The following is a 24,728-nucleotide window of genomic DNA, read 5'->3' as shown; positions in this document are numbered from 1 at the left end:
GGAGACCAAGAACTTGAAGGCCAGGTTGGATTGGAAGGTGGGGGAATTAGTGGTCAGTGTGAGTGTTAGGTTTCTTCTGTAGGAGGCAGGGTCCGGCAAAGTGCTTTAAACAAAAATAAAATAAAAAAGGTAAGCACCCAGCTCTACAATGTTCAAAGTGGCACCATTCCATTAAAATGGCTTTTACCATAAGAAAGAGCAGCCAATGTTTTGGGTTTTTTTTAGACAAAAGAAATAAATGTTTTGTCACTTTTGCCTCTCAGGACAGCTCGGCTTGTTTCAGATAAGGGTATGGGTTTTGCCCTGAGAAGGAAAGAGGCTAAAAATGACAACATGACTGACACAGAGCAGAGCAGGAGCTGTGTGGCTGTGGGAAGGGGCTTTCTGAAGCCACTCGAGTCCTGGGAGGCCGTGAATATGTTCCTGCGGGAGGCGCGTGGGTGCTTCGTGGGCACAGCACGGCGCAGTTAACGAAACTTTCCGCGTTGCAGGAATATCTGGAGGGAGATTTGAGTGACCCCAAATATATTTGCCCTCCAGGGATGCGGCTGCGCGTGAAGTTTCTGACAAACCCCTTCCTCGGGGGGGGGGGGGGGGGGGGATCTCAGCGCCCTATGGCGAGGGGCTCCGGGAATCGCAATTGTGGCCAGAAAGCCCCTCCCCCCCACACACTTTAATTCGCTTTTCTTGCCGCACCGTAAATCAGGGCTTCCGTGCAGCCGCCGTCCCTGTAAGACGTTTTATTTCCCTGCTCGGCCACGGGGGGAGTCTTCGGCACTGCAGCAGAGAAAGTGGAAGATTGCAGTGAGGCCGGCCACGGTTTCCCAAAGCAAACAGTGCCCTTGCCCGTGGCACTTTGCTGTCAGTCTTTATTTGCAGTTTTTCAAGGAGAACAGAGGGGGATTTCTTTTGGACAAATTCTCAATGGGGAAGTCGGTTTTAACGCTCAGTACTTAGAGGTCACTGAACTCTCTGCTCGCATCGATCCAACAGGAGGGGGGGGGGGGGGGAAAAGGAAAACAATCCTACCAGGCTACAGTTTGATTGCCCACAAGGCCCGCGATAAATGCCAAGTCTTCAATCCCGTTAAATACTGAGCAATTAGCTAAAATGCTAATACGCGGCCATTAAAAAAGCACATTTCTTTTGGGTTAAAAGACTGGGGTTGGTTTCCCACGCAGAAAACGGAATTTGAGTTTTCTAATAGTTGCCGAGCCATGGGTTGGTGGCAGGGGCAGAGACTAGCCGAAGGGCTAATGAGAAGAGAAAGTAATAATATAATTGGAAAGAACAATCGTGCCGAGCAGGTAGATTTTCAAATGCATGCACCTGGCTAAGACGACCTCGGAGACACCGAAAAGTGGGCCCAGGGGTCCTGCGGGCCATGGCTCGGCCTGGGAAGGGAAAAAGCGGCCTGGGTGCGGTCCATTTCCAAACGTCCCGGCGCCCTTCCTCCCCGCAGGCGCAAACTGCACCGAGGCTGTTAACGCACCCTGCTCATTTTCAGAGGGGACACCACGCAGGCAGTTTCTCTTTCAGGTGAGTTTTAAAAGCCCAGCGCGCGCATCACAATTAGGGGATGCGCGAAGAAGTCAGGCTGTTATCTGGTTAAATGCCTCTGAAAATTACCCTCTCCTTACAAGAGGCTTTCCTTCTGGCTCACCTAAAGAAGTTGCTGCTTTGTTCAGAGGAATTTTTGCTGCTTTCAGGACTCAGGGAGAGGACAGGGAGTCAAGCATTAAGGGGCATTGGCAGGACCTTGGAGTGCTTTCAGTACCACTGGGGGAGATGTCACATGAGCAGAAGACTGACTTGACTACACTTCCCAGCTAAGGGGAAAGACCAGGAAGAATAGCTTGTACAGCTTGCAATTGGGAGATATCCCTAGCACAGCAAGTGGCGATAAGAGGAAAGACTAAAGAGGTTAGGACTTTTCAGCTTGGAGAAGAGATGGCTGAGGGGGGATATGATAGAGGTCTTTAAGATCATGAGAGGCCTAGAACGGGTAGATGTGAATCGGTTATTTACACTTTCCGATAGTAGAAGGACTAGGGGACACTCCATGAAGTTAGCATGGGGCACATTTAAAACTAATCGGAGAAAGTTCTTTTTTACTCAACGCACAATTAAACTCTGGAATTTGTTGCCAGAGGATGTGGTTAGTGCAGTTAGTATAGCTGGGTTTAAAAAAGGATTGGATAGTTCTTGGAGGAGAAGTCCATTACCTGCTATTAATTAAGTTGACTAAGAAAATAGCCACTGCTATTACTAGCAATGATAACATGGGATAGACTTAGTTTTTGGGGACTTGCCAGGTTCTTATGGCCTGGATTGGCCACTGTTGGAAACAGGATGCTGGGCTTGATGGACCCAGTATGGCATGTTCTTATGTTCTTAAGTTAATGGCCTGAAGCTAACAGCTTGGGAGATATCCTTAGCGCATTGGAGACAATTATAACCAGGCAGACAGGAGGAGCCAAATGGTCCTTATCTGCAGATGTGTGCTATGTTATCACAGTGGGAGTCCCCAGGTTTCAGGATAAAATCCCTCTGCTCCTGGCTGGAACACTTCTGCAAGGGCAGAACTGTCAATTATTCTATAAACTTTAATTAGGATTGAAAGTGGTTACAATGATAATATCAGACGGTGCCTCACATTTCCCTTTAGCCTATTCCTGTTTGACTTGGTGCGCAGTTGCCTCTCCGGGATGCCGCGAATAACCTGCCATCTGCGTACCCGGCGCGGAGAGGAACGGGGACAGGAGCGGGGCCTGCGATTGGCGCAGTCCAGTGACATCATCGGGGCGACCGCACGGCTGGGGTGGGGGGCTGTTAGATGACGCACCCTAGAGGGCAGGAGGAGCAGAACAGACCTTGGGCTTGCCTGGGGGGGGGGGAGAGGTGGTACAATGGCTACACCAGGTGTTGTGGTGGATGAATAGGGAGGGAGCAGCTCAAGATCCTTCTCTTTTGTTTCCTCTCCCCATTTCTCACCCCCTCTCTCCTTCCCTTTTCAGATTTATTGCCCGATAGAAATAAATGTCTAGTTACAAGGTTTGCCTGTATCTTATGTCGTTGATAATTAATTGTTCCTGCATTTACTGGTCGTCTCAGTGTTCAGCCTCCTGCCTTACAATTACCACTAGGATTCATCTGTTTATGTTGTGATATTCCCCATATAATATTACATGATATTGTGTATTAATCCGATACATTTATTTTAAATCTTTGCTTAATACCTTGATCTAAAATGTGAATTCTCTTTCTGAGGTCTGGCATGATCTTTCATTAGAAATTCCAAAAATTACAATTAAAAATAATGGCAGGAGACATTCTCACAAGCCCCAGAAAAACGTCCACCACTGAGACCTATTTTTCTTCCTCGGTTATTACATCACCTGTTAGTCTGAGGGTTTTTTTTTTATTCCACTAATGACTTGTCCATCAGATTTTGGGCTCCTCTGATAGATTGCCCTCATGTCATCTCGAGGGCGCTCCCCTGCCACTTGTTCAGGGTCTCATCATTGTCTTGGTTGAGGTGGCAGGAAGCACTCTGACAGCGCAATCCTCAGTAAAAAAAAAACAAACCTTTTCACTCTATAGAGTGCGGTGCCCGGCACATATGGAGGACAGCTTGGTGTGCTCTCGTGTCTTTTCGCTCAGTTTGAAATGACTCTTAGCTGGGGAAAGCTGTATTTGTTTGTTCATCTGTGCAGCTGTGTCAGTACAGTAACCAGAGCCTCTCGTAGGAAATGTGCAACAGCCGCAGGGGAAGCCCATTAGGGTTTAATTAAATTTTATGTATTTCAATTCGCAATCATTCACTGCTTTCTTTCCCCTCCCCCTATTCAGTTGTTTTTGCTGGACAATAGACTCATAAAAGTAGGGTACGTTTCTCTGTGAAATCTCAACCCCGTTTTGCAGTGATCGCACATTAATTGTTGGTACCTTTTTGAGGTTTGTTTTCATATTTTGCGAAGCCTTTTCTATTATGTATTAGAGATGTGATTCGCCCGAACCTTTTGGTTCGACCTTTATTTGTGGCCTGCTGCAGGAAATTTTGTTTTCCCATGGTTCAGGCCAATTTTATTTCGGCTGCCCCCGAAACGAACCCCCCCCCCCAAAAAAAACAAAACTTGCCGAAATTCCCTGATGGTCCAGCGGGGGGTCCCGGGAGCGATCTCCCGCTCTCAGGCCGTCAACTACCAGTAATCAAAATGGCGCCAATGGCCCTTTGCCCTTACCATGGGACAGGGGCTATCGGGTACTATTGGCTGGCCTCTGTCACACGGTAGGAGCAATGGACGGCCAGCACCATCTTAAAAAATCCATTATGATGGAAGTTACTGAATGACGGTATACAAAAAAAACCAAATATAAATTCCCACACACAACCCAATACCGACTTCTCCCTCCCCCATGTCTTTTACCCAGTGGCTCAGCCCTTTTCCTACCCCTGCCCTCCATATCTGCCCCAAGCATGAGAAAAATATGTTACCGTGATGGCCTCCACTACCTCTGTTGGTAGCCCATTAAGGCCTTGCCATCTTCAGCTTTGCTTCTTTACAAGACCAATGCTTAAGTCAACACTCAGGCCCTCTTCTTAGCAAATTTTGTAATAATCCCTCCAGCCACCAAGGTTAAGTAAGGTATTGTAAAAATTGTTACCTCCTGCTGTTCATAGAAGTTTGAGTTTTAACCATGGTCACCTCTATGCGGGTCACCTCAATCTTCTTGGAAGTCTCATGCAATCCTACCACAGCTGGTTAGGGTTGCAACTGCTGTACCATACGAGTTACCCCAATACATATAGTATATGTGAACGTGTGTGGAGCTGTCTATATACGGTATATAAGGCTAAGAGAACATGTCAGGGGGTAGCTATAGATTTATATTTCTTTATAGGTGTTTGTTGGTTGGCACATGTGTATGAGGACTCTGAATTATCTAACCCAGTTAATCCATGGTTAGATTATAGAATGTAAATAAAGACCAATACAAAATCTCCTCAATCTTTTCATTCATGACCCACTTTTAAGGACAAATTACAGGACTCATCACAAAAGATAAATTACTTCAGAATCTAAGGCAACAATGTGTTTTTCTGTAGAGATGCCGAACTTTAAAAATCATTGAATTCTGCTGTCTTGTGTTTACTTTTTAATTTTCTTGTTAAGCATTGTCTGATGGACCCGCCTGAAAGTATTGAGACCCTTTAGTGGTTCCAGGTCCACAACTTAAGGAACCAGGGAGCCAATGTTTCTTATCTTCGGCGTAATAATACAACAGGATGTAAGATTTCACATCAGAGAAGCTAGCTACTTACTGACTTCCAAAATAAAGATTGCTTTCCTTGTTGGTTATTATAATGACATTGGCTGAAACCTGCAAAAGATTTGCAGTCACATTAGTTCTGTGTTATAATACCTCTCTCCCCCTCTCTCTGCCCACTCTTGCTCTTACTTTGCTTCCTCTCTCACCCTCTTCCTCTCACCCCTTCCATCTCCCCCTCTCTCATCTCTTCCCCTGTCATCGCCTTCCCTCCCCACCTCTCACTCTTCTCCCTCTCTTTCCTTCGCGCCTTTTCTCCATTACTTTGCCTTCCCCCTCCCTCCTGTTTCCCTCCTCTCCCACTCTGCAGATGCAGATAGTTTCCTCTGGCCCCACCTTTCTGATTTTCTGCCTTGGCAATGCAGCCTGACTGCTCCCAGCACAGCCCAATGCCGCCACTAGGGCCTCCGCAGGTTGGAACAGTGACCCTGAAATTCTCCAGTGAGCAGGTCTGGTGCAGCTGTGGTATGCTGATGCCTTAACACAGTTGTTTGAGATGATTTTCTCTAGCAATTCATGAGCCACAGCCCTGCAGAGTTGGATGCCACGTGCATGCAGCCATTTCCCCAAACGACAGGCTCTGGGTGTTGTGATGTACAGTTTTAGGAAGAGATGAAAAGGACTTTTTGATCTGCTGTACCTATGACCCCCAGTATATAACAGGAAATGCAAAAGACAATACGTTAACAAGTTGTCTCTAAAACTGTGCTTGCAGCACTTAGGGGAAAGATAAATGCATGGGGAACCCGAGATCTCAAGTCTGTTCCTTTCAAGAATGCCTTCATTTATCAAACAAATAGTAGGGATGGGTAAAATCCCCCTGGCCTAAAACGAGTTTGGGCTTGGATCTCCTGAATCACAGCTGGTCTGGTAGACTGGACCTCATTAGAATTAGATTAAAAACAGTGCTGTTTGGATCTTGCCAAACTCCGACCTGCTTCTCTTTGCTGACATGAAAAGTCGAGTTTTGCAAGGTTTGCAGCATTTCAGCAATATAAGGAAAACACTGATGCAATTTTTGTGATTAAAGGTTAAATGTTGCTTTATTGTTGTTTCATTTTCATTCATTTCTATTTATAGGATGCTTTTACAAATAGATGAGCTGATCAAAGTGGCCTTCCCCATATGTAACAAAACAATCACATAAAATCAAACACAGCTGAAACTTGCCAATATCAACACAAAACTAGATTGGAGAACCTATTATTTCTAAAAGAGACTATGCTGACCATGTTTGTGCATTCATTTGAAGCAAATGGGTAATCTGAAATGAAACAGGCCATTTTTCATTTTGTTCAAAATTAAATGAATGAACAGTCCCCCGAAAATAATGAAAATGTTTCTTTGCATTCATTTTTGGATCCTAATCAAGTCTATGGGGCAAACCAAATTTCAAGTTTTTTTCTAAGCCAGACAAAACAGAGTCAGGGTGGAAAAGGACAAGGAAGAAGCAAGGTCAAACTTTTTTTTTTTTTTTCAATCGGCCTATCCCAGCTGGCAACAGCATGGACTGACAAAGAGTTCCTCATTTTTTTAAACCTGAAATTGAAAGCAAAATGTAACTTTGAGCAGTCACCATTTTGTTCCCTCATTTCTCTGCTGGATTTCAGACAGAGAGGTTGTGATTCTGAAGCTCTTTCTCAGAGGCAAAGAAAAAGTTAAAAAAAAAAAAAAAAGCAGAAAGTGGCAAACTCTCACAAATTTCAAGTGAAATATATGGTAAAATCAATGGGTCGTTGATAATTGGGTCGATGCAGTTAAACTTAGAGGTATTGTGTTTGTTTCCTTTCATTTAATTTAGCACTCGCCAGGTGTTTTAGCATATGCTAAAATCATTAATTTTCACTAAAGTTAATCAGGGCATACTAAAAGTATTTAATGTGATAAATTGTGTTAATACCTGCTAAAACCATTTAACAAGTTTTTAAACAATGAAATGAAAGGACACAAAAAATAAGTTTTCAGCTAAACATTCCTACTAAAATTTGTACTAAAAGAGTTTTAATGTGTATTGTAAAAATTATAGCTTGGATTTTAAAAGGCTTGCGCGCGTAAATCCGGGGGTTTACGCGCGTGGCCAGGTCTTGTGCACATTTTAAAAAGGGCCCGGCCACGCGCATAAACCCCGGTACGCGCACAAGTGCCGAACCTCTCCAAAGGGGCGGGAAGGGGAGCTGAGGGTGGGGGGGTAGGGGGGCCGGAACAGCACCATTGTACGCTGTCTCGATGACTTGCACATTGACAGCTAGCGGGCGCGCGCAACTTACTTCAGCTCCGGCCCTGAAGTAAATTCAAAAACAACAACAAAAAAAGGATAGAAAGAGTTTAGGGGGTGGGGAGGAGAGGGGAAGAGGGAGGGAGTTTAGGTGGGAGGGGGTAGGGAAGTTCCCTCCTTAATTGGAACTGGGGAAGGCCCAATTGCGTCACTGCACGTAATTTGTAAAAATTCCCTCCCCCTCCCCTTGCACTAACCCATTAGATAAGGAGGTTACAGAATTTCAGTAGAAGACAAACCAGACATAAGTGTGCGTTTCTGCCCATCTGTCTTCTGTGTCAGGAAGAGCCTTGAAAGAGTGGAGTGAGAGGAGGATGTGACTGCTGAGAGAATAAAACATGGAAGAGGGTGAAGCGAGAAGGAATTTGCCCACTCTGACTCAGAAGCACACTGTCAATCCGACTCTCCGTCCTCCATCAGCACCTTGCAATGTTGGGCCGGCAGTGGCTGAAGGACAGACTGTGAGGGCCTAAAACTTAGGTCCCTAAATTTAGTCCTGCTGTTTATCTGCTTAGATTGGGGCTCCTAAGTTAGGTGACTATTGCTGAAAATTAGTGCTGAGAGCCTAATTTTTATTTTTATTTATTTATTTGTATTTTTCTATACCGGCATTCACGGAGTTCGTATCATGTCGGTTTACATAAAACAAGGGGTGAGAAATACATTATAACGTAAATAACTAATAACATAAGAGTATACATTAAAAGTAAAACAAGTGCATGGAAGAAGAAGTTACAATAAAACGAGGGTCATTCTAACTGGGATTAGAGTTAGAGGAAAGATAAAAAGTTTAACAAGAAGTAAAACATTGTAGTGATTGGTAGATAGTGACTGTTTCAGTTTAATAGGAAATGTTCAGTAATGCTGCATTTGATGGTAGTGAATCTTTAAGGGTCCGGAAATGCTTTCATGAACAGCCATGTTTTCAGTCTTTTCCTGAAGGTTAGAAGACATGGTTCCTGTCTTAGTTCTAGGGGGATGGAGTTCCACAGTGGGGGACCTGCTGTGGAGAAGGCCCGATCTCTCAATGTTATATGTTGGGTGGTATTGTTGTGTGGTACCTGTAGATATTCTCTATATGCTTCTCTGATGGGTCTGTTGGAGGAGTGTTTTTTAAGAGCTATTTGTAGATGGAGTGGAGCCAGTCCATGGATATTCTTGTAGATTGTGGTGAGGGATTTATGAATTATTCTGTAGTGGATTGGTAACCAGTGTAGGTCTTTAAGGACTGGTGTAATGTGATCTCTTCTTCTTTTGTTTGTTAGAATTCTTGCTGCGGTGTTCTGTATCATTTGGAGCGGTTTAGTATGTGATGATGAGAGGCCTAGTAGGATCGAGTTGCAGTAATCAATTTTCGCAAATATTATTGCTTGGAGCACTGTTCTATAATCATGGAAGTGAAATAGGGGTTTTATTCTTTTAATACGTGCAGTTTGTGGAAGCAGTCTTTGGTTGTTTGGTTGATAAACGATTTCAAATTTAGCCGGTTATCTATGGAGACTCCTAAATCTCTTACTTTTGAGGTTTGCAAGTTGGCTGGCGGGTTTGTAGTGATTTTGCAATTATCTGGAGAGATTAGAATGAATTCACTTTTTGATTGGTTTAGGATTAGATTTAAGCTGGATAAGAGCTCGTTAATTTCTTGAAAGCAATTTTCCCAAAGTTCTAGCGCTTTAGTGATGGATTCTTTGATGGGGATCACAATCTGGACGTCGTCGGCAAAAATGAAGTGTTTTAGGTTCAATTTGTTTAGCAGTTGGCAAAGCGGGAGAAGGTATAAGTTGAAAAGTGTTGGTGAGAGAGAGGAACCCTGAGGAACTCCTTGTGATGATGGGTATCTGGAGGATTCTTTGTTGTGGATTTTAACTTTGAAACCTCTGTTTTCTAGGAATGTTTTGAACCATGTTAGTGCTGATCCTGCAATACCGATGTTCGCTAGTTGATTTAGTAATATGGCATGGTTCACAGTATCGAACGCTGCCGATAGATCCAATAAGATCAGTAGGAAGGCCTGTCCTTTATCGAGGCCCAAAATAATATGGTCAGTCAGTGAGATGAGAAGGGATTCGGTGCTTGAGGCTTTTCTAAAACCGAATTGAGTGGGGAAAAGAATTTTGTGTTCTTCTATGTAATCTGCTAGTTGTGTGTTAACTAGTTTCTCCATCACCTTGGCAATGAAAGGCAGATTTGAGATTGGACGGAAGTTGTTAGGATCTTTGGGGTCCAAGTTAGGCTTCTTAAGTAGCGGTTTGATGGATGCTATTTTGAGGTCGTCTGGGTAGAAACCCTGGATGAATGAGCAGTTTATAATGTCTGCTAGGGTTTTGGTTATGGTGTCCGGGATTAGCAGTAGTAATTTAGACGGAATCTGGTCTAGTGGATGCGATGAGGGTTTCATTTTCTTAAGAAGAGTTTGGATCTCTGAGGAAGAGGTGAGTTCAAGAGATTGGAGGGAGATGTCTTTATTATGAAGAATGTAATTGCTGGTTGGTGTGCCGGTATTATGCTTTAATTGTGTTAGTAGGTTTGTGATTTTCTTACTGAAGAAGAGTGCCAGCTCATCGGCTTTTGTTTGAGCTTGGTTAGGTGGTATGTCAGGAGGGTTTGCCTGAGTTAGATTGGAGACAAATGTGAATAGCGCTTTGGAATCGAATATAATGTTATGAATCTTGTGTGCATAGAAGTCCCTTTTTGTTTTTAAAGTGGAGCTCTTGTATGCTTGGAGGGCGAGTTTGTATGTAGAAAGTGTGGAGGGGGAAGGGGCTTTACGCCATTTACTTTCTTTTTGACGCAGGTCGAGTTTGAGGTTTTTAAGTTCATTTGTAAACCATGGCTGCCTTTTTGACGCACCTTGTTTGACTTTTTTTGTTATCCACGGACATAGTTTGTTTGCCACGGTTTCTGTTATGGAGGACCAGGAATTAACGGCTGCATTGGGTGATGTGAAGTCCATGTGTGAAAGTTCCGTGATTAGATGATTGCTGAGTTCATCAGAGGCGCATACTTTTCTGTAGAGAAATGAGTGTTGAGGGGCGTGATTATTGTTCATTTGGGTCATTGAGAAGGTGGTGGAGATTAAAGAGTGGTCTGACCAGGGAACTTTTTTGTAAGTGGGATGTACTGAATGTGTTATACCTGAGTTCACAAAGTTAAGGTCCAGTGTGTGACCTGCCTTGTGGGTAGGTTCATTGATTATTTGTTTGAATCCCATTGCAGACATGGCTGTAAGAATGGTTTCGCAGCTGGTTGAGAGTGTGGGGTTATCAACGTGCAAGTTGAAATCTCCTAGGATTATCGTTGGGATGTCTGGTTTTAGATAAGATGCTAAGATTTCTAGGAAGGGTGATGGGTCCGTTTCTAGAAGTCCTGGAGGGGCATATATTAGAAGGATTTGTAGTGAGTCTGATTTGAAGAGACCTGTTTCCAATTTCGAGTCAGATTTGATTGGGTGATGAGTGAATCTAAGATCTTTCTTAGCTGCTAAGAGAATGCCCCCACCCCTTTTTTTCTGTCGTGGGATTGAGAAAAAGTCGTATGTCTGAGTAGGTAGTTGATTAATTAAAGCTATATCTGTAGATTTAAACCACGTTTCTGTTATAGCACATAAGTCTGGGTTTGCATCTAGGAGAAGATCATTTAAAATTAGTGATTTCTTGGATAGTGATTGAGCATTAAATAATATCAATGAGAACAGAGTGAATCCTAGAAGTTGTGTGATTGGAGTAATCATGATGGGGATAAGTGATTTGTAGGTGTGTTGATTGTAGATTATGTTTGATTTTCCTGTGAGTAGCGTTCTATGATGGAGAATCAGTATTGGGAGACCGTGGTACATTGTTTGCATTGTTAGGAGCGAAAGTGGTGTTAGATGGTATTAGCTGAGATGAATGCTGGTGAGGCTGGATGCTGGGGAGATGAATGCTGGAGCGGCTGGAAGAATGCTGGAGTGGCTGGAAGAATGCTGGAGAGGCTGGATAAATGCTGGAGAGGCTGGATAAATGCTGGAGTGGCTAGATGAATGCTGGAGATGCTGGAGTGGCTGGAAGAATGCTGGAGATGAATGCTGGTGAGGCTGGATGCTGGGGAGATGAATGCTGGAGCGGCTGGAAGAATGCTGGAGTGGCTGGAAGAGTGCTGGAGAGGCTGGATAAATGCTGGAGAGGCTGGATAAATGCTGGAGTGGCTAGATGAATGCTGGAGATGCTGGAGTGGCTGGAAGAATGCTGGAGAGGCTGGAAGAATGCTGGAGAGGCTGCTAATGTTTTTTTCCCCATCCTAACGCCACTCCTGTAGTCATTCACTTTTCAGGTTCCTAAATTTAGGGACTGAGCCCTATTACATTTTCAAAGAGGCCAGTTTAGGAGCCTAAGTCATAAAGTTAGGCACCTAAATCTTTTCAATATTGGCAGCTCTCCTTTTTTTGAATATTGCCGTGCAAGGGACCTTAATGGCAGAGAGAGGGAATAGACCACAGATAAATTAAGGCCTGTGTCAACACAGTAGACAGGTACACATGGTCAGGCTGGGGGTCCTTTTCTGGAGCCATCTTGTGGGTTTCTGGGATGAATTATTAGAAGGATTTATGCACACCAAACTCGGTTTCTTGCACAAAAATGTGATTTTTGAAAAGTGCCTGGTGCTGGTGGTGGTAGGGGAGTGTTAGATGCATAAAATTATGCCCAAAAGTGATTTCACACCCACTTTTCCATGCACGAGAAAGAGACGCTCCAGGAATGGAGTAGGTGGGGTGGGGAAACCAATTATGCTCTTGCTTTCAATTTCTGAAAGTATGCACGTAAATCTACACACACACCCACACCACTAAGGAGTGGACACAGATAGGTATGTGCATGCCACGGGGTTCTACATGTGCCCCATTCACTTGTACATGGACTTATGCACGGAAGTTCACTTTGAAAAATTTGTGCGAAAGTTTGCATGTACTCTCTACATGCCCATCGCCGGCTGTTATAAAATGACTTTCTCTGAAAGTATGTTGCACTATCACATGGAGACTATAAAACATTTTCTGTTGCCTGGTTGTAACCTGCAGTAAATGAATACCATTTACATTGTAACACATTGTTCCATGGCTAGAACTAGAAAAAAGTAATAAACTACAGTTGAAATATTATTATTAAAACCAGTTGGAGCACTGCTCCAGGAGAAACACAGATATGTTTAAGGTCGAAACTGTTACGCCACAAGCACAAGGATCCTCTGAAAGGATTCAGATTCCATTGCACAATGTTAAAAAAGCAAATGCCCAACCATTTCATTTTTATTTAGAATTTAATGCTAGCCATCCATAGAGAGTAAAATCCAGATAAGCTGTAAAAATAAAAGACCGGACTTTTAGAATGGCCACAAAAATAGCACAGGGAAATATTTACCTTAAAAACATTCCAAAGTACTGCTGTAAGCATTAAAACCTTCAAAGGCACTGAAGCTTAAGACCTGGAAAAGATTTTATAATAAAGAGACCTTTATCTGCTTATTTTATTGAATGTTTTTTTTTAAAGTGGCATGAGAACAGAAGCCTGCTTTTCTATGCTCTTTGCGATTATAAATAAATCATTTACTGTCAGGACACGGAATACAAAGCATTGATTAGCATGTGGATGCAATAAGGGGATATGGAATGTGAGTGCTTACATGCTGCATTTTTAAATTCTGTAAGTGCGGTAAGACCACTATACTGTGTAGGGCAAGCTGTTGCTTAGAGATCATTGAAAAATAATTGCTGCTCTGTGCTTAATTACGTCCTAGTCTCCAAATCGGAGCTGGTTTGCATTCATCCTGTGAAGCAGGGATGGTAGTGGCAGAATCCCGTGCATCCCTCTGGGTGTACCACGGTTAGCTTCTGCCAGCAAAGGGTGTTGTAGACACCCTTGAGAAAGTCCCTAGATTTTTCCCAGGTGAGAAGAGGATTCTTCTTTATTTTTTTTCCTAGCAAAGAGAAGAGATGAGCTAAATATCTGTTTGGTTAGAAAGTTTTCCCTTTTCATCTTTGCCAGGATAAACATAGGCCAACCTTTTCTGCCTTCGTTGGTGAGAATTGGCAGAGTAGATAGAAACACGGAGACGAGAGAAAGGAAGAGAAGGTTTTCTGACAGTCTCCATGAAAAGTATAGCGTGAGTGACGGAAGAAATCCTTTGCCTGGATAGAAGAGAGCGAAGCAGTGGGCTTTTCGTGTGTTCAGCATGACCATCCTAATCCCAAGGTTTTGATGTGGATTTGTAGACAGAGCTGAACAAGGTCCTAAAACCATCTGTCAAAGGAGCAGAGAGTGTTTCATGTGGGAAGCTGTATTTTCTGGTGATCCAATGCTAATACTGTCATGTAAAGGAAATACAAACCCCGGAGTTTCTCAATGGTGGTCTGAGAATGCCATGCTGCCTGACATAGCGGAGTGGGCAGATTGTTACTGCAGATTATCTTGTAAAAATGGAGGAGAGAGACTTCCTATTTGATAAAAGCTTGTGGCTAAGTCTGGTGGCTGAGGCCTTGTGGAGAATTTGCCCACAAGCAAACAACGAGGCACAAGGGGGTAAAGAGGCTGAACATTTAGCTTTAGTGTAATTGTAATCTTTGAAGAGGAAGAGACTGCATATTTTGTAAATGTTTTTGAATAATCTACCTCTGAATATTATCAGTTCTACCTTGCAAATAAACCAAAGTCCTTGGGAACAATGCTTCGTGTGTGCAGAGTACATTTTTTGATACAGAACAAAATGTATGGGTGAAAAGACTCTCCACTAGAGAGCCAAAACTGAGAAATTTTTGAATTACTGAGGTTAAAATTTATATAAACTTCGGCAGGCTCACAAACTCACCTCTTGACAACAAGCTACACAGTGAACATGAAGGTGGAGGGAGGATATTAGTGAAGTGCCTCTAAGTCTAAATGGTGCCGGATTGGCATCACTGTAAACCAAAACCCTCAACGTATCAAAAGAAAATGAATGGTTGGCCAATGTCAGTCAGTCTTTCTCATGGTGCCTTTCTGGGGGTGCTTAAGGGAGAGAAAGAAGCTACTTCTAAGGAATAAGTACTGGACACTGTGCCGCAGGAAGGACAGCCCATATAAACACAAGCAGTGATTGGGCCTACTTCCCAGCACACAGCTAAATTCTGGCAGGAAGATGAAGAGAAACCTTATGTTTCAATGTCCTGTGCAAAAGAGAAAACGAGAAGGAAGAAAAATTCTCTTCTTTGTACCTTGTCCGATAGAGCTGGCCATTTACCTTACGTGCAATTTCAAAATCTGCAGAGGAGCAACAACGAGAAAGCAAGGTCTCTGGATCCCATTTTTTGGGGGGAAAGAATCAGTCTAATCCAGGAAGAGGAAGTCTATGAAAATAACTGTAACCTTGAAGGAGGGTTACCAGAGCGAAACTTGATGTATTTGACTTTTATGCAAATTGCATTCAGAGCTTGAGGAGATTGTAAAAATAAATAGGTACAAACTGGCTCCACTTGATCCTTATCAGTCAAGCTTTCACAATTTTCCATGTGTAAATGGGTCCGCAGAGATTAATGCTAGTATTTTATAAACCGTGTGGTGAGAGCCTGGCAGTTTATTAAAGACCATGTACTGCTGCCCTGAAAGTGTGTACGTACATTTCGGTTCATGTGTATATTTGAAATGCAGGAACACGCATGCTTTCTCTACCCATTTCATGAACATGCATATGTGTGTTTTACGTGCTTGATTATTGTAACAATTCATGCATAATCTAGAATTAAACGTGGAGACGGGTATTTCATAAAAGATGTGGGTTCTCTGCTCTGAAAATATTTACTGGCACACCCATTTGAAATCACCAGTTCACTGATACCATCTTCAGTTCACCCAGACCCTCCAGCACCTCACTCTGAACATCCACCAGTTCACCCAGACCTTCCACCCAAACACTGCAGAAACAGACAAGTCCGATGTCACTTGTGCGAGTCAGTTAACAGATGGAAAAGTGCACAGACAAGTTTAATAATATATAGGCATATACTGCTTACCAAATAGCAACTTGTGTGTGTATAATGCTGAACCACCACTCTTCTTGTCCCTGTTAGAATTTACATACCGTACTGCAAGTACCCATGGACTCTGGAGATTTATAAAATAGCATATACTGTATGCAGGTGCAGGATATTTACATGTGCTATTATTGCGCGTGCAACCCCCATTGAAAATCACCCCCTTCCCCCGTCTTTGAAAATGACCTCCCATGTGTTTCCTGCACTAGCCAGTTTTATGGCGCTGTCTATGTATACCAGTTAACCCATTAGATAAGTGAGTGAGAAGAGGTGTAATTTAGGAGTGACAAAGATATTTGGATATGCTGTATGGCTTCATCTCACTCCTCAATCGGGCAGGATGGAGCCATATTGTATTTTGTTCAATTTGCTGTTGTTTTGGCTGTCCTGGGCTACACAGCTCTGAGAATGTCATGCTTTTGGGTCACTTGCTTTGCGATGTCACCCACAATGGACTGGTCAGCCTCTGTATCACCGCATTCTAGGGATGTGAATCGTTTTTCAACGATTAAAATTATCGTCCGATAATGTTAATATCGTCTTAAATCGTTATAGAACACGATACAATAGAAATTCTAACGATTTATCGTTAAAAATCGTTAAATCGTGTTAGTGCGCACTAACGGGAGTTAGTGCGCACTAACTCCCCGTTAGTGCGCACTAACTCGATTTAGTGCGCACTAACTGAAAATGATACAAATAAACACTTTCCAGGTCACTGAAGGTCAGTTAGGAATGAATATGTGTTCCTATTGGCTGGCTGCCCTCTTATCTATTGATGTTACCAAGGTTACCACTGAGGTGATGGTTGGGGGGATGGGAAATGGAACTGGAAACTAACGAACACCAACAGAAAATGAAACAAAGTGTTCACACTTCCCAGGTCAGTAAAGGTCACTTAGGAATGAATATGTATTCCTATTGGCTGGCTGTGCTCTTATCTATTGATGTTACCAAGGCTAACACTGAGGTAATGGTTGGGGGGATGTGAAATGGAAACAGTTGGAAGCTTGACAAAAAAAGTAATGTAATGATCAGCACTCACGTGACTAGAACTTGTTTGTTTATTATTTTTGTTAGCAGGCACCTGAATTGCTAGTGCATGTTGAATTTGCCAATCACTGTGCATTTTAGAAAGGTGGTCCTGGCTGGAACTGTACACAGTTGAAATATATGTAATTGATTGTTGGTAAGTGTATTTTTTAAGTAGCCACACTGGCACAAGTATGTTTACTTTTCCTCCTACTTAACTCACTAGCTCAGCTTTGTAAGAAGGGCTTCTCTGCTTGTGTGTTGTTTTTGTTTGGTGTGAGGAGAGCAGAAACATCAGATCTTTATTCAATCTACTACAGTCATCTCTTACAGTGCCCTATCCCTATTAATACCAGGAGTGTTGTGATCTTCCTGCACACAGTGCCCTAACCCTGATACCAGTCTGAGACAGCTCCCTCCCTGCATTACTAGTGAGAGGCTGGCTTCACAGACAGGGGGGAGCTGCCTGACCCTCACTCCTGACTTCCCCCATGTCCCAGCTAGTGAATGGTGTGTGGGTGAGGGGGGGGGGGAGGATGGTGAAGTCTGAGACAGCTCCCTCCCTGCATTACTAGTGAGAGGCTGGCTTCACAGACAGGGGGGAGCTGCCTGACCCTCACTCCTGACTTCCCCCATGTCCCAGCTAGTGAATGGTGTGTGGGTGAGGGGGGGGGGGGGATGGGGAAGTCTGAGACAGCTCCCTCCCTGCATTACTAGTGAGAGGCTGGCTTCACAGACAGGGGGGGGCGGCCTGACCCTCACTCCTGACTTCCCCCATGTCCCAGCTAGTGAATGGTGTGTGGGTGAGGGGGGGGGGAGGAGGATGGTGAAGTCTGAGACAGCTCCCTCCCTGCATTACTAGTGAGAGGCTGGCTTCACAGACAGGGGGGAGCTGCCTGACCCTCACTCCTGACTTCCCCCATGTCCCAGCTAGTGAATGGTGTGTGGGTGGGGGGGGGGGGGAGGATGGTGAAGTCTGAGACAGCTCCCTCCCTGCATTACTAGTGAGAGGCTGGCTTCACAGACAGGGGGGAGCTGCCTGACCCTCACTCCTGACTTCCCCCATGTCCCAGCTAGTGAATGGTGTGTGGGTGAGGGGGAGGGGGGGGGGGAGGATGGTGAAGTCTGAGACAGCTCCCTCCCTGCATTACTAGTGAGAGGCTGGCTTCACAGACAGGGGGGAGCTGCCTGACCCTCACTCCTGACTTCCCCCATGTCCCAGCTAGTGAATGGTGTGTGGGTGAGGGGGGGGGGGAGGATGGTGAAGTCTGAGACAGCTCCCTCCCTGCATTACTAGTGAGAGGCTGGCTTCACAGACAGGGGGGAGCTGCCTGACCCTCACTCCTGACTTCCCCCATGTCCCAGCTAGTGAATGGTGTGTGGGTGAGGGGGGGGGGGGAGGATGGTGAAGTCTGAGACAGCTCCCTCCCTGCATTACTAGTGAGAGGCTGGCTTCACAGACAGGGGGGAGCTGCCTGACCCTCACTCCTGACTTCCCCCATGTCCCAGCTAGTGAATGGTGTGTGGGTGAGGGGGGGGGGAGGAGGATGGTGAAGTCTGAGACAGCTCCCTCCCTGCATTACTAGTGAGAGGCTGGCTTCACAGACAGGGGGGAGCTGCCTGACCCTCACTCCTGACTTCCCCCATGTCCCAGCTAGTGAATGGTGTGTGGGTGAGGGGGGGGGGGGAGGATGGTGAAGTCTGAGACAGCTCCCTCCCTGCATTACTAGTGAGAGGCTGGCTTCACAGACAGGGGGGAGCTGCCTGACCCTCACTCCTGACTTCCCCCATGTCCCAGCTAGTGAATGGTGTGTGGGTGAGGGGGGGGGGGGAGGATGGTGAAGTCTGAGACAGCTCCCTCCCTGCATTACTAGTGAGAGGCTGGCTTCACAGACAGGGGGGAGCTGCCTGACCCTCACTCCTGACTTCCCCCATGTCCCAGCTAGTGAATGGTGTGTGGGTGAGGGGGGGGGGGGGAGGATGGTGAAGTCTGAGACAGCTCCCTCCCTGCATTACTAGTGAGAGGCTGGCTTCACAGACAGGGGGGAGCTGCCTGACCCTCACTCAAGCAGAGAAGCCCTTCTTACAAAGCTGAGCTAGTGAGTTAAGTAGGAGGAAAAGTAAACATACTTGTGCCAGTGTGGCTACTTAAAAAATACACTTACCAACAATCAATTACATATATTTGAACTGTGTACAGTTCCAGCCAGGACCACCTTTCTAAAATGCACAGTGATTGGCAAATTCAACATGCACGTGTCTGCTAACAAAAATAATAAACAAAGAAGTTCTAGTCACGTGAGTGCTGATCATCACATGTCAAGCTTCCAACTGTTTCCATTTCACATCCCCCCAACCATTACCTCAGTGGTAACCTTGGTAACATCAATAGATAAGAGCACAGCCAGCCAATAGGAATACATATTCATTCCTAAGTGACCTTTACTGACCTGGGAAGTGTGAACACTTTGTTTCATTTTCTGTTGGTGTTCATAGTTTCCAGTTCCATTTCCCATCCCCCCAACCATCACCTCAGTGGTAACCTTGGTAACATCAATAGATAAGAGGGCTGCCAGCCAATAGGAACACATATTCATTCCTAACTGACCTTCAGTGACCTGGAAAGTGTCTATTTGTATCATTTTGAGTTAGTGCGCACTAACTCGAGTTAGTGCGCACTAACGGGGAGTTAGTGCGCACTAACTCGAGTTAGTGCGCACTAATCGGAAAAAACGATTTTTAACGATTTTTCAACGAAATAATCGTGCCAAACACGATTTTCTTCTCCTGCCACACGATTTCTATCGTTAAGACGATATGGAAAACGATTCACATCTCTACCGCATTCCAGTTGAGAGCAGTGATTACAATTTTAACAATTAACGAGAACTTTATTGTTTCTTGGAACTGTGTTCAATGAAGGTGATAGCTATGTAGAGTTCACAAACGTTGTATAAATCTGGCTGATATATATCTTACAAAATCTAAAACAGAAAAGAGTGGTAATAGAACTATCTAGTGACTAGAGACAGAATGGAAAATAAATGCTGAGATGTGATATGCTCTGGTAGTGAGGATGAAAGAATTCCTCTCTTGTGGATGAGTCAACATGGCACAGTAGCTCATTGGCAAACATGCCCTGTCAGGTATGCTGAGCCTTCTTCAGTCTGCTTCCAATAATAAAAAATATTTACTGCTAAATGGATGAAATCCTGGCTTGCTGAGGTTTGCTGCAAATCTTTAAGCAAATCCAAATGGTTGAGAGAAAAGAGAGGCAAGTCCCAGGCTCTGGAACATGGCAGAAAGAAGCTGCAAGCACAGCTGGTACCGGTCCTAGCCCAACAGCACTTTCATTTCCATAAACAGAATTTCAGCCAGAGAAACATCGACCTCTTGAGGCCCCAGCAAGCCCTTTGGATTCAGATCCAGTATGTTGAAGAAGGGGACTTTGTGTCCTTTTTGTAATCCCTGCATTTGGAGAAAAGATTGCTGTCCCTTCCTCGAAGCTTGCCTATGATTTTTCTTACACTAAGACACATTCAGGGATATTGAAACTCCCTGCCATTGAATTTTTGCTGGCCCATCGCAGGTGAGCGAAGGCAAGTTGTATGCAGTCCAAGTGCAACTAACAGGGTAATCTGAAAGTGACTTCTGTGGTTAAAACAGCCTTTTAAACACAGAAATAGCCCTGTAAAAACATGCGCTCTTGAGATGTGGATAAACGTATGCACGCCTGTCACATGCACACCTATGTTTACCAGGACTAAGTGGAGACATTCCCAGGAGAGGCTGGAGAAGGGTTTGCAATTACCGGTATATACACACCGCGCGCATGTTATAAAATCCGTTACCTGCGTGCACTTGGGGTTGGAGGAGCTAGCTCTTCCCTTGGGGAACTGGTGAAACTGGTCATGGCGTGGATGTCTGCCCGTTATAAAATACCTTGATGTACGTGGCAGAAACCCGATAGGTGCAGCTGAATGCACACATACTTCAAATTGGGCGCACACGTGCGTGCGTGCAGGCTATTTTATAACATGCGTGCATATGTGTGTGTGCAAGTTATAAAATTGCCGCGTCCCTGGGCATGCACTGATGCTCACGCGGCAATATGCACTCGCGCACCCCTTTCAAAGTTGCTGTCATAAAGTACAAGGCATTTACTACAGCACAAGCAGCTTGCCTAAGGAAGCACACACAAAAAAAATGCCTCATCTGACAAAGTACTAAAAACAATCACGGTAGATAGGGAAGGAAATAAAGGTGCTAGAGCAGAGGTTCCCAAACCGACTCCCCCCCCCTCCCCAGCCAGTCAGGTTTTCAGGATCTCCCCAGTGAATATGCATGAGATACAATTTGTATGCTATGGAGACAATACATGCAAATTTATCTCATGCATAGGCATGGGGGGAGATCCTGAAAACCTGACTGGCTGGGAGTCCTCCAGAACAGGTTTGGGGACCTCTTAGCCAGACCAGTGGTTCTCAACCTGTTTTCTGTCGGCACGCAGCTGACAGATGGTTCTCACATGCGTGACACACTGACCACATGATCGTCACGGGACTAAATGTAAAAGTACAGTTTGCATCCACGGGAACCCCCCTGACCCACAATAATGGATGTAAAGCAGAATTAAGACATTCCCCATACAACTCATCCTACAAAAAAGATATTCTGGTTCTGGGGCCATCTCAGTAACAGCAACTCAAACTCCTTCTACTACCAGGCTCAATAGCCCTACTTATGAAAAGACAGCAGTTTACCACCAATGCATGTCCTCTTGAGAAAACACAACAAATAAGACTGATACAAACGCCTACATGCTAGTAAAATATCTCATCTCGGTAACAGACACAGAACCGACCAAACATACTCCCAGGATCTGTAGTAATGCACATAAACTAATCCGCACACAGTTACACCTGTATTATGGAACACACTCAAACAGGAGCAACCCTATCTATGAAAAGGCAACACTACAAATATTAAATCAGGCCCTAAACACCAATACCCCTCCTATTAGGAAAACAGAACTAGCAAGCAGCTATAGATCCCCACACAGAAATAATTGTAAAACTATATTAATAAGCAGAATAAAGGTTTCACAACAACTATGAACAGAATAACATCCAACAATTAAAAACTCATAAAAATTATTTAAAATTCTCCAAACACCAATAAAATATTTCAAAACAGCAGACACATCACATAATATTCAGTAATTAAAATGGCAGTCAATCAAGAAAAATAAACTTTAAAAGCCACCTTTATTACCCTCTCCAGCAGCTCTCCTACTCCTATTCCATGCAGGCCAGTAGCACACACCAGAAGCAGTAGTGGTTAAACTCTATACTCATGGTCCTCTTCCTTAGGGCCCATGACCAGTCTCTCTGTCTCTCACACACACATATACCAGTTACACCCCTATGATCAGTTTCTGTCTTTCACACACCAATCATCTCCCGACCAGTCTTTCTCTCTCTCACACACACACACACACACGTCACCTTCCCAAACAGTCTCTCTCTCTCATGCACACAAACACAGGCTTCCCACTTCCATGTTCTATCTTACATATACAGGCTTCTCACTGCCATGCTGTGTCTCTCACACACCCAGGTTTCTCACTCCTATGCTAGCTCTCGTCACATGCACAGGCTTCTCATTCCCATAATCACTTTCTTTCTCTCTCACACACACATACAGTCACACTCACATACCAGTTTCTGTCTCTCACACAACAATCATCTCCTGACCAGTCTTTCTCTTACACACACACACACAGGCTTCCCACTCCCATGTTTTATCTTACATATACAGGCTTCTCACTCCCATGCTGTGTCTCTCACACACCCAGGTTTCTCACTCCTATGCTAGCTCTCTCCACATGCACAAGCTTCTCATCCCACTTTCACTCTCTCTCTCTCTCACACACACACACACACACACACACACACACACTCCAGTCATCTCCCTGACCAGTCACTTCCATTGTCTCTCCTATACACACACACACATCACCTCTCTGACCAGTTTCTCTCAATCACACACATGCTCTGTCTCACACACTTACATAGATGATCTCAATCAAATGCTTTCTCACACAGGCGCTCAATCACAGTTACACATACACACTCTCACTCACACATACATTCTCTCACTTACAGACACAGACAGGCTGACTGGCTGGCAGTCTCTCTCTCTCTCTCTCACTTTCTGCCCCCCCCTCCCCCTCCCAGCACAAATGGTAGCTGCAGCAGCCTCCTCCTCTAGCCCCCGCAGGCCAAGAAGGAAGAATCCCACCGGCCACGGGAGGCTAATTCTGCTGCCTCCTGTGCCCATTGCTGGCTGCTTCTGATTTTGCTCCAGGCCCATGCTACAGCTCGGGGGCCGATGCTGCCGCCGCTACTTTTTCATGCAGCATGGCTCTCTTTCTTCTTCCCGCGCACCCCCCACTGCGCGTCACTTCCTGTTCTGGGAAGAAGAAAAAGGCCCGGCCGCGGTTGCCAGCCTCCACGAACACTGCTGCCGTTCCCATCCGGGCTTGAACGTGCTGATAGCCCGGGCGGGAATGGCAGCAGTGGGCGCTCGTCCGTCTCTTGCTCGGGGAGGGAAGAGCAGCGGGAGACCGGTTGGGAATCGCTGAGCTAGAGGATGGACATGAAGCAAGCCATATTCAGAAGGAGCTGTGACCCCCAGGCTATTAGCACTCCATAAACTGCTCCACAGGAGCTCTGTTACAAAATCCCTGTCTCCCCCACCCGAAAAGCTGTAAAAATGCCACAGCCAGACGTGCATCCAGCGCTCCTTCTGAACAGGTCTGTTTTGCTTGACACAGCTTAATCTGAATAGGCGCAGGGCTCAAATAACAGCAGATGTAAAAAAATAAAAATGGCCAAAGCTGTGCATGTGTCTGCAGGGGAGGAGTTTATGTCAGAACTACAAATCAGCTGCACCAGTGGTTTAAGGTATATGTTAAATAGCACTGGTGATTTTATGGAGCCTTGATGGACCCCACACAGTCTAATATCCATGGTGCTGACATGTGGTCAGTGAAATGCACTGTTTGTTGTGTGTCGGAAAGGAACTGAACCACGAGAGGACCTTGCCACTTAGACTGGCTTCTCCTAAGCAAGATAATAAGATGTTATGATCTACGGTGTCAAACGCTACAGAGAAATCTAATCGCACCCACACTGCTGCTTGGCTCCTGTCATGACATTTATGTATTTATGTAAACAATTTATATTCCGCTGATCCACAAATCTCAGCAGATTACAAGTGACCCACACAACAATATTTAAGGACAGCAATAATACAACAGATCATCCAACAGGGCAACTAGGACTGTTCCATGGCCTTTTCTGAATCCTGATTGATACGGGTCCAGCTAATTTTTCTCTACTAGCCAGTCGTTCAGTTCAGCTCTTACTAACTGCACTATTAACTTCCCTAGGAAAGGGATATTTGACACTGGGCACATGCATATCCAAGTATAAAAATCCATCAGGGACATTGAATCATAAAAAGTGTAAAAATAATAAAAACAGGGATAACAAATGCAACCACAATCATAGTAGTAAAAATCTAAAAATATAGAATCTATTATAAAATGATTGATGTGATAATCAAATACATTAAAATTTAATTAATTTTAAGACGTGCTGGCGTCCTGATAGGGTGCACGGAAGAGAGCTGCTCCTACTTTCGTAAACATTTTCCTAAGATGCCGCCGAAGAGAAAAGGGAAGGTGAGGGTCTTCCCCCTCAATACCTACCCAACTATCGGAGCAGGCTCTAATAACGTCCTTCCTCGCCCAGGGAGCTGTACAAAACGAGGTGGTGAATCCCGCTGTGAAAACGCCTGGAGGAGAGGCGACTTCACCAGGGACCGAGGTTTCCCTCAGCCCCCCCGATACACGCCCACAAGCTGCCAGAGGAATCTCGACCCCGGACGCACAGCAGACAGCGCGGACCGATGAGGTCGCAGCGGCGGGTCTGCTGGGGGAAGCGACGGCGAGTTTTGAGGAACCAGGAATTGGAGAGGATTCAG

At 44.8% G+C, this 24,728-nt stretch overlaps 1 long non-coding RNA gene across 2 annotated transcripts in view; it reads left to right on the top strand.

The window, feature by feature from the left end:
- The first annotated feature begins 1,042 nt into the window (after positions 1–1,042).
- LOC115100180 overlaps positions 1,043–24,728 on the top strand; it is a 104,179-nt gene continuing 80,493 nt past the window's right edge. For both annotated transcript variants that reach the window (XR_003858986.1, XR_003858987.1), the window contains exon 1: positions 1,043–1,539. This is a non-coding gene — a long non-coding RNA (uncharacterized LOC115100180). The remainder of the gene's footprint in view (positions 1,540–24,728) is intronic.

The sequence above is a fragment of the Rhinatrema bivittatum genome, chromosome 10 (genome assembly GCF_901001135.1).
Source record: "Rhinatrema bivittatum chromosome 10, aRhiBiv1.1, whole genome shotgun sequence".
Lineage (NCBI taxonomy): Eukaryota > Metazoa > Chordata > Amphibia > Gymnophiona > Rhinatrematidae > Rhinatrema > Rhinatrema bivittatum.
Note: the sequence above shows the minus strand (reverse complement) of the source record. Positions and strands in the feature narration are given on the sequence as shown.